This window comes from Diabrotica virgifera, chromosome 9 (assembly GCF_917563875.1).
Source record: "Diabrotica virgifera virgifera chromosome 9, PGI_DIABVI_V3a".
Taxonomy (NCBI): domain Eukaryota; kingdom Metazoa; phylum Arthropoda; class Insecta; order Coleoptera; family Chrysomelidae; genus Diabrotica; species Diabrotica virgifera.
Genome location: NC_065451.1, coordinates 57,486,795 through 57,500,060, shown reverse-complemented (window position 1 = coordinate 57,500,060; position 13,266 = coordinate 57,486,795). Strand labels below are relative to the sequence as shown.

Sequence of the window (13,266 nt, the reverse complement as noted above, 5' to 3'; positions counted from 1 at the left end):
AAATTTACACGTTTCTGAAGATATCTCGAGATGAAAAAAAGGTATCGACATGCGGTTTTCGTTGTTCTATTGCTAATTTAATCTAATTTTACAATAAAAGATTAAAAATGCATAATTGTATTTAATATTTTCCGAAAAAACTAGATTTCTGAAAAAATTAAATAACGCCTCCTAGCTGGCATATTACTTACTAGGTTGGTTCGAAATTATAACTCTTACATTGTTGAAAAATATCTGTATTCAACAAGAAAAAGTTTGCAAAATTCTATTTAGCAGAACCGGACTTGCAGCTTTTTTTCCATAACAAGGTTCCCAGTCACCCCCACCTCTTATTTGTAAAGGTAAACTTTAACTTGCGAAATCAAATATGCGCAGAATTTTATGAAGAATACGGTGATCGAATTTCCAGTGCCCCTTCAGTGGGAAAATTTTGTAAAATTTAGATTTTTTAATTTTTGATATTCAATTACGTCCTCTAGTGGTGGACCCACAATTATGAAAATAATTTCCAGGCTTTTCCCGAGCCAACTTTTGTTATAATATTTTTTTCTCAAAGCTGTACTATAAACGGTTCCTGAGATATGGCCGAGAGCCATTCTTATTGGGACACCCGGTACAAATACAAATACAAATAGTTTTTTAGTCATCTTCCAAAATACGAACCAGTCCTGTGGTATTATATACATTGAAAATGCTCTCTCTATAAGCGGACTATTCGAAATTTTTCGAAAAACAAATTCGTTTTATAAACATAGCAAACATTCGTTTTATAAACATTTAACGCAATGCTAAGGCTGAGCTACTTTCCAAATCAGTGGAAAGTAGCAGAAATAATAATGCTTCCCAAACCAGGTAAAAACCCTAATGAAATATGCTCGTACAGACCCATCAGTCTCTTGCCAATCTTATCAAAAATATTTGAGAAACTTCTACTCAAGCGAATGCAGCCAATATTAACGGAAAAAAAGCTCATACCAGATCATCAGTTCGGCTTTAGAGCAAAACATGGCACAATAGAACAAGTCCACAGAGTCGTCAAACAAATTAGTAATGACTTAGAAAAGAAAAGGTATTGTTCAGCCGCATTCATAGATATTAGCCAAGCTTTTGATAAGGTGTGGCATCCTGGACTATTGTATAAAATAAAAAAAGGTTTACCTCACAACTTCTATCCATTATTAAAATCATACCTAACTAACAGATTTTTCTTAGTAAAACAGCAGTCTGAATATACTAACATCTACCACATAGAATCTGGAGTACCACAGGGTAGTACCTTGGGCCCAATATTATATTTATTGTACACGGCAGACATTCCCACTACAGAACAAACAACAGTATCAACATTTGCTGATGATACAGCAATACTAGCCTCCCATCACAATCCTGCAGGAGCTACAAGAAACCTACAAACAAACTTGAACAAAATAGGAGTATGGCTAAAAAAGTGGAAAATAAAAGCGAATGGATCCAAATCAATTCACGTTACTTTCACGATGAAAAGAGATCAGTGTCCACCAGTGAAACTAAATAACAGCCAATTAGCACAAGCTGATAGTGTGAAATACTTAGGCATGCACCTAGACAAACGCCTCACATGGCGAACACATATATTCAACAAGCGAAAACAACTAGGACTTAGACTGCAGCAACTATACTGGATTATCGGCAGGAAATCAAAACTGACCATTCAAAACAAAATACTTGTATATAAATCAATTCTAAAACCAATCTGGACATATGGAATCCAGCTATGGGGCACAGCGTCAAATTCAAACTTAGAAATACTTCAAAGGTTCCAAAATAAGGTTTTAAGAATAATAGTCAATGCCCCTTGGTACGTGCCAAATACAGCAATAGAAAGAGACTTGGAAATCCCCACCATCAAAAATGAAATAAAACGACATAGTGAAAAATATCGGGATAGAGCAAATACGCATGTGAACCCCCTCGCGAGTGATCTATTTAACACAGTAGGTGAGGTGCGCCGCTTAAAAAAATTTAAACCAACGGACCTGATAAGCAGGTTTAACTAAGTGTACTCAGAATAACAAACAAATAACGGTTTTAAATAAATAGGTTAATTATGTAAAGGAAATAATTCACTGGAAATATTTCCTACATGTCCAATGTAAATATCCGACCATTTACTTATTGTCCTTCAATATTATATATGTGACAGATTGTAAATATACTGGGAGTTAATAAAAAAAAAAATAAACATAGCGCTTTTATTTTTGGCGATAAAAAAAGCCGTCAAAAATGATTTTGTGGGAATTTTGAAGAGCTATAAGACTATATAAATTAAATTCCGTAAGATCCCTTAGTTTTTAATTGGGGTGGGTTTAAATGGGGTGTTTGCGCGTAAATAGAGGTTTTTAACAGCTATATCTCGCTAACTATTTACTTTAATGAAAATCTATGCAAAAGGAAATTTTAGTTAATAAAAAAGCTACAATTTAATGGTTTGTCATTTTTTTCGTATCTCCAGTATTTTCAGAGATATTTTGAAGAAAATGGTGAAAAATACGAAATAGCAAAAAATCAATTTTTCTTTAAACTTCAATTTTTCTAAAAGTAGGCCTTTTAAATGGGTCAAACTTTTTAAATGTATTGGTAATACAAATATAAAAGGAATTAGAGAAAGGTGAAGATCAATTTTTAATTAGGAGGGTAGTTACGAGGTGGTTTTCACTGACTTTTTCATAAAGACAAGCAGGTACCGACCTTTTTTTGATCAGTCACTCAATTGTTATGCTAAAAACTTTTTATTATTTTTTTTTGAAAGGTCTAATTGGACTCAGTTCTGCAGAAAGCATCCAACCCACGAAAAGAGTATTCTTCAGAAAATTGGAAAATACTTTTTTATGAACAGTGGATTGTTTTTGTTTAAAATATTAATATTTCATAAACTTTACAACGTAGACTGTGTTGAAATAGACCTCAAAAAACATAATTTTCAAAAATTTTATTTTTTTTTGAATAATGTGATGATTTTTTGGGGGTTGGATGCTTCCTACAAAATAAAAATTCAGGTTATTCAAATTTATTTATTAACATTATTTCGACTCAACTACAAAAAAAGGTCAAGTGATTATTGATATAATGTACATATTACATGGTGATAACAACAATATTAAAAAATTAAATTTATTCAATACAGAAATCTAAATTATTCATATTTAAACAATGAACATCTTCTTCTATGCTTGCATTCCCGGTTAATTTTTGATAAAACCTAAACAATATGCTGGCAAAAGATGGTACATTTCCCTCAAATTCGCAAGCTTCGGTTCTGCTATTGGTTTCCTTTGAGGCCACAGTTCGACCAAATTTAAAAATAAATCTCATTGACTTTGAAGTTTTTGCCCTCTCGTTATCTTTTTTATATTAACCTCTTTAATCAAAAGGGAATATCAAAAGTGTTCTGCTGAATGAATAATGAAAAAGGTACATTTTTTGTTATCTTGATAGATCTTATAGTAATCCAGTTAATTTTTTCACCATCAACAGATACTTCTGTTGGTTATATTGCTTTCTATGGATGATGTACCAAAAAAGTCTTTCGAAGTCAGTTCAGTGACTACAAGTGGATTTTTCTTTCTTCACTCTTTCATGACGTTTATATAATGTAAAGGCAAATACATTCGGTTGCTGGTGTTTTAAAGCCGATTCGATACCACCGATAGCCAAGTCGTTCGGCAAAAAAATATGACCAGAATATAAAAAATTTACAGTAATATCTTAAGATGATGGGACGAATGCAAAATATATTTTAATATTAAAGTAATTTTGAAGTTGCGATTCTGTCCCCCACACGAATCGCTCCACAAGATCAAATGTTTTACGTCAGATGACAAATATAGTTAGGTGTGGCTTATTAAGCAGGATCCCACTTACTGCTCTCCTCTACCAGCTACACTTTCAGCCCATGCGTAACAGTAACCACGATTTTCAGATCCACTATGCACCCCAGCATTGTAGACTCAAAACCTCTTATAGAAAACGATGTTATTTGGAATTCTTGTAAGTGGTAGAGTTTTCTCCAAATCAAAAGTGAGGCATTCATTCAATTCTTTTGCCTTTATAAAATCTTCTCTTCTCAAAGATTGTGCAGTTTTAGCCTCAACAAGATGCCGTCTGTGTTTTTCAGTTAGTTCCTGTTTCTTCTCGTTATTTGTTTCATTATTAATTTCCATTTTAAACTGTCGCATACGTTGTATGTATCCTTTTTTAGCGTCTTAGTTCGCAAATTAAAGTTGTAATAAGAAATTTGTTTGTATTTGGTGATACTTACAGCATGCTTCCAATCCACTTGTTCATAAGGTAAACGAATAGCGGCAGGCAACCATGTGGGTTGGATGCGTTCTGCAATAAATTGATAGATATAAGAACATTTTATTTGTTAACCATGTGGTTTGGATGTTTTCTGTAAATAAATAATTCTTGGTTATAAAATAAACATTGTCAATTATGGTCGTTTCCTCCTATAAAATGCTAGGATAGCAGTTGGTCGTCTTCTGCAAAATGAAGAATGGGTTGAAAGCAGTCGAAAAATGACATTAGCTCAATTTTTGCTGTAATATGGGTTGGTCGCTTCCGGCAGAAGTGGGTCCAATTGTAGATCAATCCAGATTTTTAGTGTTAACCGCTAGAAGACAACCAAAATTTCAGCACCTGAATTGGTTAGCGACATGAAGTGGGCACACCATATAACCATAGGCCGTGATACTGTAACAAATAGTCTCCATTGAGCCAATCTCCACAATCGAAGGCCATTGAGATGTCCACCTATCTCCAGCAGCAGTCGCGCTGCAAGATTAGAGTGGTGTCAAAAATATCAAAACTGGAATGCAAATGAATGGGCTAAAGCTTCAACTAAACTAGATTTGGATTTCATCCAGATTCTCGTCGTGTAAGAATGTGGAGACGATCTGAAAATATAAAACGTTTAAAACATGTCCAGGACGTTAACACTTACAGAGGTACAGAGATACACTAATGGTATGGAGTAAAATAATAGTTGTTGACAGAACGGACCTCATTTTCCAAACCGCCTCCTTACAGCTCAACAGCACCTCGACAGCATTCTACAACCTATCGTTCGTCCATTTGCTGGTGGGGGTGGTTAAAACTTCCATCTCATACATGAAAAAGCTCGTCTACATGTCGCACCTCCAGTGACAGACTGGCTTACCAGCGAAGGTATCGATGTGTTGCCTGGGCCAGTACATTCTTCCGACCTGAATCTTATCGAGCATGTGTGAAGAATTACTCCGCATATGGGTAACATATTGTAAAGATTGGCCTCTCTCGGCTCGCCGGCAGGAACCGTTCGCGTATCGATTCCAACGTATTCCCACTAAGTTCCACCTCTCCGATTGATCTAAAGTTCGCTGATAGTGTATTTAAGAAAGCCGAAAAACATGAAGGCCGTTGGACCCAGGAGCGGCTAAAGATACAGTGCGGCTCCCTAATTTGCGCGTGCGTGTCCTCAACTCCAACGTTGCCGTTTCCGAGATAGTTTGAAGGACAAATTACGTTGAGAAACAAGAAACGCGTCTAACTTCAATTGTATTTTGTATTTGTCACTGCAGTGTTGCCAACCTGAGGGAAATTTCCCTTTTTGCGGGATTTTTTAACAGTTAAAAAGGTAAGAAGAGAAAAAATGAACTCAAAAGGGAATTTTTGTTCCAGTCCAAATTCTAAAATATTTAGAAAAAATGAGGGAAATTACCGATTTTGTAAACGGTAGGGAATTTTTTCATAAAAGTGGGAATTTTAGGGTAAGTTGAGGGAAAAAGCTCGCTTGAAGGTTGGCAACACTGTGTCACTGTCACATCTTTGATCGGATTATTGGATATTGGATTTATTTTTTTATTTTGGATATTTGGATCTAAGTTGGTTATGTATGTCCTGTTTTATTCATTAAAAAGGATTCCTAAATAAAAGTTTATTCTCAGATACAGATTATGCATGGTTTGACCCAAATCAATATGAAACAAGGAGATTTATTGAAGCTATAAATATAATTTGTAAATAATTTTAAACTGTTAATTACAAGAATCACATAGACATTCTTTATAATTATTAATTTAGACATTTTTGTGTAGAAATAAATATTTTTAGTAGGTATAGATATATAAGATGTAATTTCAATTAATTTGAATGCACAAATATGCTTGTGAAATTGTGGAAAAGCTTAGGATTTGTTAAAATTCTGGATTAAAAAGTACAGTTCAATTCAACAGATATAACATAATATACGTATGGCATTAACAATATAAACAGGTTAATACAATAAAACAAAGGTTTTTGGAATTTTAATCCTTTATTATTTATATATAGGGCCGGTACTTTATGTCCCGGTTAAACCGCCATTAGCTAACCGGGGTTTAATCAGGACAGAAATGTATGCATAACATAGACATAAACACAATTGTACTTATTATTATGATTAGGAGTGCAAAATTGGAAAACCAAGGTGAGGGATAGGAAGCTGATTCTGGAACAGGTCAAGACCCACCATGGGTTGCGGAGCCAATGATGAGGATATTATGATTTTACATGATATTACAACGCAAGAGGCCCAAAGAGGTACTTTTCTGTCCCGATTAGCTAACCGAGGTTTAACGGGGACATAAGTCCCATAATCTATAAAGTTTTGAGCCAAAAGTATGTATTACACTTTCATTTTCATGTCATCAGCATTTGTTTATTTAAACATACTGTCAAAAAAATTAATAAAAAAAACACCATAAAGCTAATTTTTCTATTATTATTTTTGTCCTTTAAAATAACTTCCTTGTTCATACATTTTTGCTAGTTGTGGAAGGCCTTTTAACAGAATGAGATATAAAATAAATTTTAAAGGATACTCAAAATCAAACACCAATATCATGTATTTATAAATTGCTAATAATAAAATACTTAAAATCAAATCAGTCACCAATATAATATACCTATTTATTTATAAATTTATTAACAAACTGCAGTCCAATAAAAATAAAATTATCAACATTATACTACATAACAATGATTTTCCTTTCATGTTCGAAGCATACACTACCAACATTCGTCGTAATATACCTATTCTTTTTAGTATGTGTGTAGTAGAAGCATAGCATGTACTATAAAAACATTCTAAATTTCATGTTTTTTGCATATACTTCGAAGAATATTCTCGGACCAAATATACTGAGCACATTCATGTATGTAGTTATTTAGAATATTCGTAAAAGTTTATTCTTGGAATAAACCTTTTAGGCTATTGATTATGTTCAAAATAAGAGAACAAAAAGGAACTACAACGTTAACGGGATTTTATTGTCTCATATCTGTCTCTAAATTAGAAAAAACCATGGAGTGCTACCATTGAAATGAGTGAGTTTTTGAGAAAGGGGTGAATTAGTCCCTAGTCACAGGGCGAATTAGGGTGAGTTCTATGCACTTTTGATATAAACACATCTACAGGAAAATTGTTCCAGGTTAAATTTACTATCCAAACATCACATTTTAAAGTCAAAAATATTTTTTTTACAAAAATAATATATTCAAAATAAAAGCAAGAAAAAAACACGAAAGAAAGCAATTTTGTTTTTAGCCCCATAACTATTTTCCACAGGGATATAGGTATAGGCATTGCTTTAGCGAAAAATAATTTCCATCCTTCCTCTTTAAAATGAAGTTTGGTAAAATTCTCTAAGATTTATAGTTTCCGAAATAGGATTTTTCTAAGTTTGCCGCTCACAGCCTTTTTGGGCAATTTTCCCCATTATTTCGCAAATATTGTTCTGTAACTATTTCGTGCGCATTTCTACGTATATGCAATAGTAGAAAGAGAAATTAATTACCTTTAAAATAGTCTATTGTATAAGGTTATTTATACAGCTCTTTCTAAGGAAGTTATGCTTTTTCAAATTTCTCATTATGACTTTTTTTCTTGTACGTTTAAGTATATACATTGTGGAATAAAAAAGCTTATTTTCTTTACTTTAAAATGGTGTATTGCAAAAAATTCTAGGACAATTTTTAAACACGATATCCGTAGGATATCCAAGAGTATCCGTAATTTGAGAAAAATTTTAATTTTTTTTATTTTTTTCAATTAGAAAAATATGATTGCGTATTATATCATAATTTTTTTTTCATAAAGTTAATAAAAAAGTTTTCCATAGGGTTCCAATCTTGTTTAAAAATAGTCCCAAATTTTTTTACGATATACCATTTTAAAGTAAATAAAATAAGCTTTCTTTTTTATTAGACAATAATCATCATCATTCTCTTTGCCTTATCCCTATGCGGGGTCGGCTTCCCTAATTGCATTTCTCCACACAATTCTGTCTTGGGTCATATCAATGTTAATCCCCTTTACCAACATGTCCTGCCTTATCGCCTCCCCCCAGGTCTTCTTTGGTCTTCCTCTCCTACTCCTTCCAGGAATCTGCACTTCAGCTATTCTTCGTATTGGGTGATTAACGTCTCGACGTTGAACATGACCAAACCATCTTAACCTATGCTCTCTCATTTTGGCATCAATTGGTGCCACACCTAGACTTCCCCTAATATACTCATTTCTAATTTTATCCTTCTTTGTCACTCCACTCATCCATCTAAGCATTCTCATTTCCGCCACATGCATTCGTTGTTCCTCTTTCTTTTTCACTGCCCAACATTCAGTTCCGTACATCATAGCCGGTCTTATGGCTGTTTTATAGAATTTTCCCTTCAGCTTCATTGGAATTTTTCTGTCACACAACACACCACTCGCTTCTTTCCACTTCATCCATCCAGCCCTAATTCTACTGCATGCATCTCCATCTATTTCTCCATTATTCTGTAATACCGATCCTAGGTACTTAAAACTATTGCTTTTCACAATCATTTCACCATCCAAAGATACCATTTTATTTGTAGTAGCTCCATCTTTAAATGAACATTCCAAATACTCTGTTTTTGTCCTACTAAGTTTTAAACCTTTTTCCTCCAGAGCTTGTCTCCACTGTTCCAGTTTTTGTTCTAGGTCTCTTTCACTATTTCCTACTAACACGACATCATCAGCATACATTAAGCACCATGGAATGTTACCCTGTAGTTTCGTTGTTATCTGGTCCACAACTAATGAGAATAAATACGGACTAAGCACAGAACCTTGGTGCAATCCTACTTTCACATGAAATTTATCAGTCTCTCCCACACCTGTCCTAACACTAGTCGTTACTCCCTCATACATATCCCTCACAATCTTTACATATTCACCAGGGACTCCTTTCTTATTGAGTGCCCACCACAGAATCTCTCGAGGAACTCTATCATATGCTTTCTCAAGATCAATGAATACCATATGAGCGTTTGTTTCTTTACTCCTGTATTTTTCCATCAATTGCCTTATAATGAAAATTGCCTCTGTTGTTGATCTACCCTGCATATACCTGTTATTAGACAATAATATACCTACCAATTATATACCTACATATACAATAAAAAAAGTTATAATGAGAAATTAAAAAATAATCGTAAAATATATCAAAAATCATTAAAAGTATAAAACTTTTTAAAGGTAATTGACCTTTTTTCCTATTAAATGTAACATTGCATATACCTAAAGCTACGTAGAAAAAAGTTACAGAACAATGTTTGAGAAGTAACAAGGAAAATGGGCCAAAATCGCTGTGAGTGGCGAACTTTGAAAAATCATATTTTGGAAATCATAAATCATAGAGACTTCTACTAAAGGTCATTTTAAAGAGTAAGGATTGAAGTTTTTTTTCTTGCTTTTCTTTTGAATATATTTTTGTAAAAAAAAATATTTTTAACTTTAAAATGTAATGTTTCGATAGTAAATTTAACCTGGAACAATTTTCCTGCAGATGTGTTTGTACCAAAAGTGCATAGAACTCACCCTAATTCGTCCTGTGCCTAGGGATTAATTCACCCCTTTCTCAAAAACTCGCCCCTTTAAATGGTAGCACTCCGCGGGTTTTTCATATTTAAAAGTCCATTGACTATATGAAACAATAAAACCCTGTTAACGTTGTAGTTCCTTTCTAAAATACATAATCAATAGTCTATTTATCGAATATTGAATATCGAATCTACCAAGAACATGAAATTGTTGTGGGAACCATTTAGGCTTGAGTTAAATGGAGAATAATCTTTTAAAACAAACACACACACAACATTTAGTTACACTAGATTTGCTCCTGGTTGAAAATGTAGGTACTGCCACAGCTTGTTCGATTAAATAACAGCATCCTCCTTTTCCAGTATTTCAATGTTTTCTCTATTAACAACTGCAATATTATGTAAAAGTATACAAGATGATATTATTCTTCTAACAAAAGGTAACTTGCATCTCATTTCACATACTAATATGGGGAATCTTTTCTGCATAAAATACCAAATATTCTTTCTATAACAATTCTTGAGGCAATTTGTGATTGATTATACAGCACTTCAACTACTGTCTGACTGAAGATTCTGCAATGGTGTCATTTTATATACCCATAATATGCAAAAGTATTTAAAAACTTCTAAACCTAAAATAGCACTTCCATATTGTATGATGGTTATGTTGTTCTTTAACTGACAAAATAATTAAATTCAACGTTTTACTCTTTTCAATGATCTTATATTTTCTTAATACCCTTTTACAGGTACAGGTAAAACCTTAGGGTAAAACAAAATTAGGCAATCCAAACCACGTGACCTCTGGTTGGCACACAAACTAAAGAAGAGGTTATGTTTGTGTCTATTTTTCAATGATTTTTCATTGTTTATCGTCGTATTTTGGATTCATTTGGATTTCGTTTCCTGTTTTTGTGAACTTTATAAACTTTACCACAATGCGAACTGATTATTTAAGGAAATTATTATTGGAAACTCCAGATGTTGCGAGAAAGGTAGGCGAAACAATGTTTATTTACTGTTCATTTTGCCCCGATATTTATCAATAATGATGAATTTTGCAAGCAATAACATTATTTCTTTTATTGTTTTAGATATTTATTGAAGCTGAAAATAATTGGGGATTTAGATCCATACGGAATTCAGTCAGAATTGGATTTTACAGTAAAGTGCAGTCCATCAAGTTACTATTATAGATATGTATTTATACAGATCTGGTGGAGTCTCACAGTTGCTACTCTAAGCAGCAGATGAAAGCATACAAAAGCCTTCAGGCACATAAATATTTTACAGCTGGATTTGTTTTGAATGGAGTAAAAATTGTTAATGATTTCCTGATTTCCATATTATTGTTGGAAAGGTATGCCTTTATTTTATTTATTCACCATTAAGAAATATATGGATAACAGTATTAGTGTCTTTTGGATAAATTGGTTCTAAATATTAGATTTATTTACGTTTATATATCTGTATGAAACCAGACATATTGTCGTCCTAATCTGTAAACTGCGAACTCCATAATTCTCTGAAAATGATTTATTACTGCCATCTATTTGAATTACTGTCATGATTGTTCTAAAATTATATTATATGAATGTCTGATTTTAAATAAACTATTCTCAATCATTGTAAAGAACGCAAATACTCTAATAAAAATAAATTTTTGTAGTTGAAGAATTTCTAAAAAAAATAAAATTTTTTTTTAGGTGAAGCATTTCCAAAAAGCTAATGCTAAACGACTAAATGCTTGGGTGGGGTGATAGCCAGTTCTGATGACATAGCAAATGCACATTGTATGCGTATGGCCGGTAATAGTGAAGTCTGCAGCCATATTGCAGCAATCCTATTTTTAGCTGAGTATGCCCAGAGCAAGACAGACGAAGAAGAACCCAATGCATGTACATATGTTACAGCTACATGGTTTGGAGATAGCAACATATGCATTCTCTGATGAAAAACTAATGAGTTTTGAAACTGTTCGGTCAGAGTGCTTGTTGCGCTCACTAAACGAACTGAAATATAAGAAGTCTTTGGCATTGTGTTGCAGCGATATGAAAATGGTTATTCATTTTTAATTATAATGTACTTCTTCATCATGAGTAATTATGTATTGGTCTTTTAGATGTGTATTTATTTTTGTAATTAGTATCAACTTGTAATGATAATATACATTTATCGTTTAAGGTACGACTATGTTTTGACTCTAAAATAAATGTTTTAAAAATCGAATCCTGCCTCTTTCTGTTAGTAACTACCCATGGATATCACAAATTGTGCTTACTGATAGGTTTGTTCATAGAACGATCAGCAACTCTTGCCAACCATCAGACACATGCGCATTCGTAGTCTATGAATGCTAACTATTAACTGCACAACGCAAACTGTTAACTGCTCATGCATCTGATGGTTGGCAGCAGTTGCTAATCGTTTGTGTCATACTACGAACAAACCTATTAGGTCTGGATCCTGTGTACCAAAAAAATTGATTAATAGCAAGCTGAAAATTTGTTAATAGTTTAACGGTGTCCAGTTGGACAAACTTTGATGTATTGTGACACTGGAACAGGGGTAGTTTTAATTGTGAAACAGTTTGGAAACTCAGATTTGGAACATCAGATTACGAAAACATCCCATAAATTTTGTCGGACAGAACATCCAATTGATCTGTTACCCTTTCATTAAATTCTCATGCAAAAATCAGACTGCTATTACTAACCAACATGATTCCTGTAGTTTGACATGGTCTTCGTGTTCTACTCATTAAAATGCCCAGTTGGTGATTTTTTCACCAGTCTGGTTTTTGCATGAGAGTTTAATGAATTGGTAGCAAATCAATTGGAAGTTTTATCTGACAAATTACATAAACATTTTCGTAGTTTGACGTTCCAAATTTTTAACCTGTTCTACAGTTAAAACTTCTAGTGTTCCCATACATCAAAGTTTGTCGGACTAGACACTGTTAAGCTATTAATAAATTTTCAGCTTGCTATTAATCAACTTTTTTTTGGTACGCGGGATCCAGGTCTATATGGAATAAATAAATAACAAAACAAATTCCCTGTCAAAACTGCATTTATTTTGAATAGAATGAAAAACAAAATAATATTGTTTTAACAAAATAGGGGATAAATGTTAAAATTTAGTATTAATAAAGTTTGTCACATTGGCCTAATATTAATGTCACTAGTTACGTTAGTGTCACATAAATAATTGTAATAATATTAATAAAAACCATAATTCCTAGCATGAGTGCGTCCTGTTTTTTGATAATTTAGTTAGGCGAGGAAACATAAATGAGTTTCTAATAGGGCTTTTCATTGATTGTCATTTGTTTCGAGCTGCCGTTAGATGTTGTATAAT

The 13,266-nt window shown here is 33.0% G+C and overlaps 2 protein-coding genes and 1 long non-coding RNA gene across 4 annotated transcripts in view; 2 read left to right on the top strand and 1 right to left on the bottom strand.

Annotated features, from left to right (window-relative positions):
* LOC114334288 (dynein axonemal heavy chain 1-like) overlaps nucleotides 1–13,266 on the bottom strand; it is a 947,682-nt gene that overhangs the window by 404,160 nt on the left and 530,256 nt on the right. The window lies entirely within an intron of this gene.
* Nucleotides 1–13,266, top strand: part of LOC126891898 (neuropeptides capa receptor-like) — a 314,556-nt gene that overhangs the window by 256,727 nt on the left and 44,563 nt on the right. The gene's annotated exons all lie outside the window — the stretch shown is intronic.
* Nucleotides 10,701–12,135, top strand: LOC126891899 (uncharacterized). Its single transcript, XR_007700605.1, has 3 exons — nucleotides 10,701–10,901; nucleotides 11,001–11,266; nucleotides 11,613–12,135. It is a non-coding gene; the product is annotated as an uncharacterized LOC126891899 (long non-coding RNA).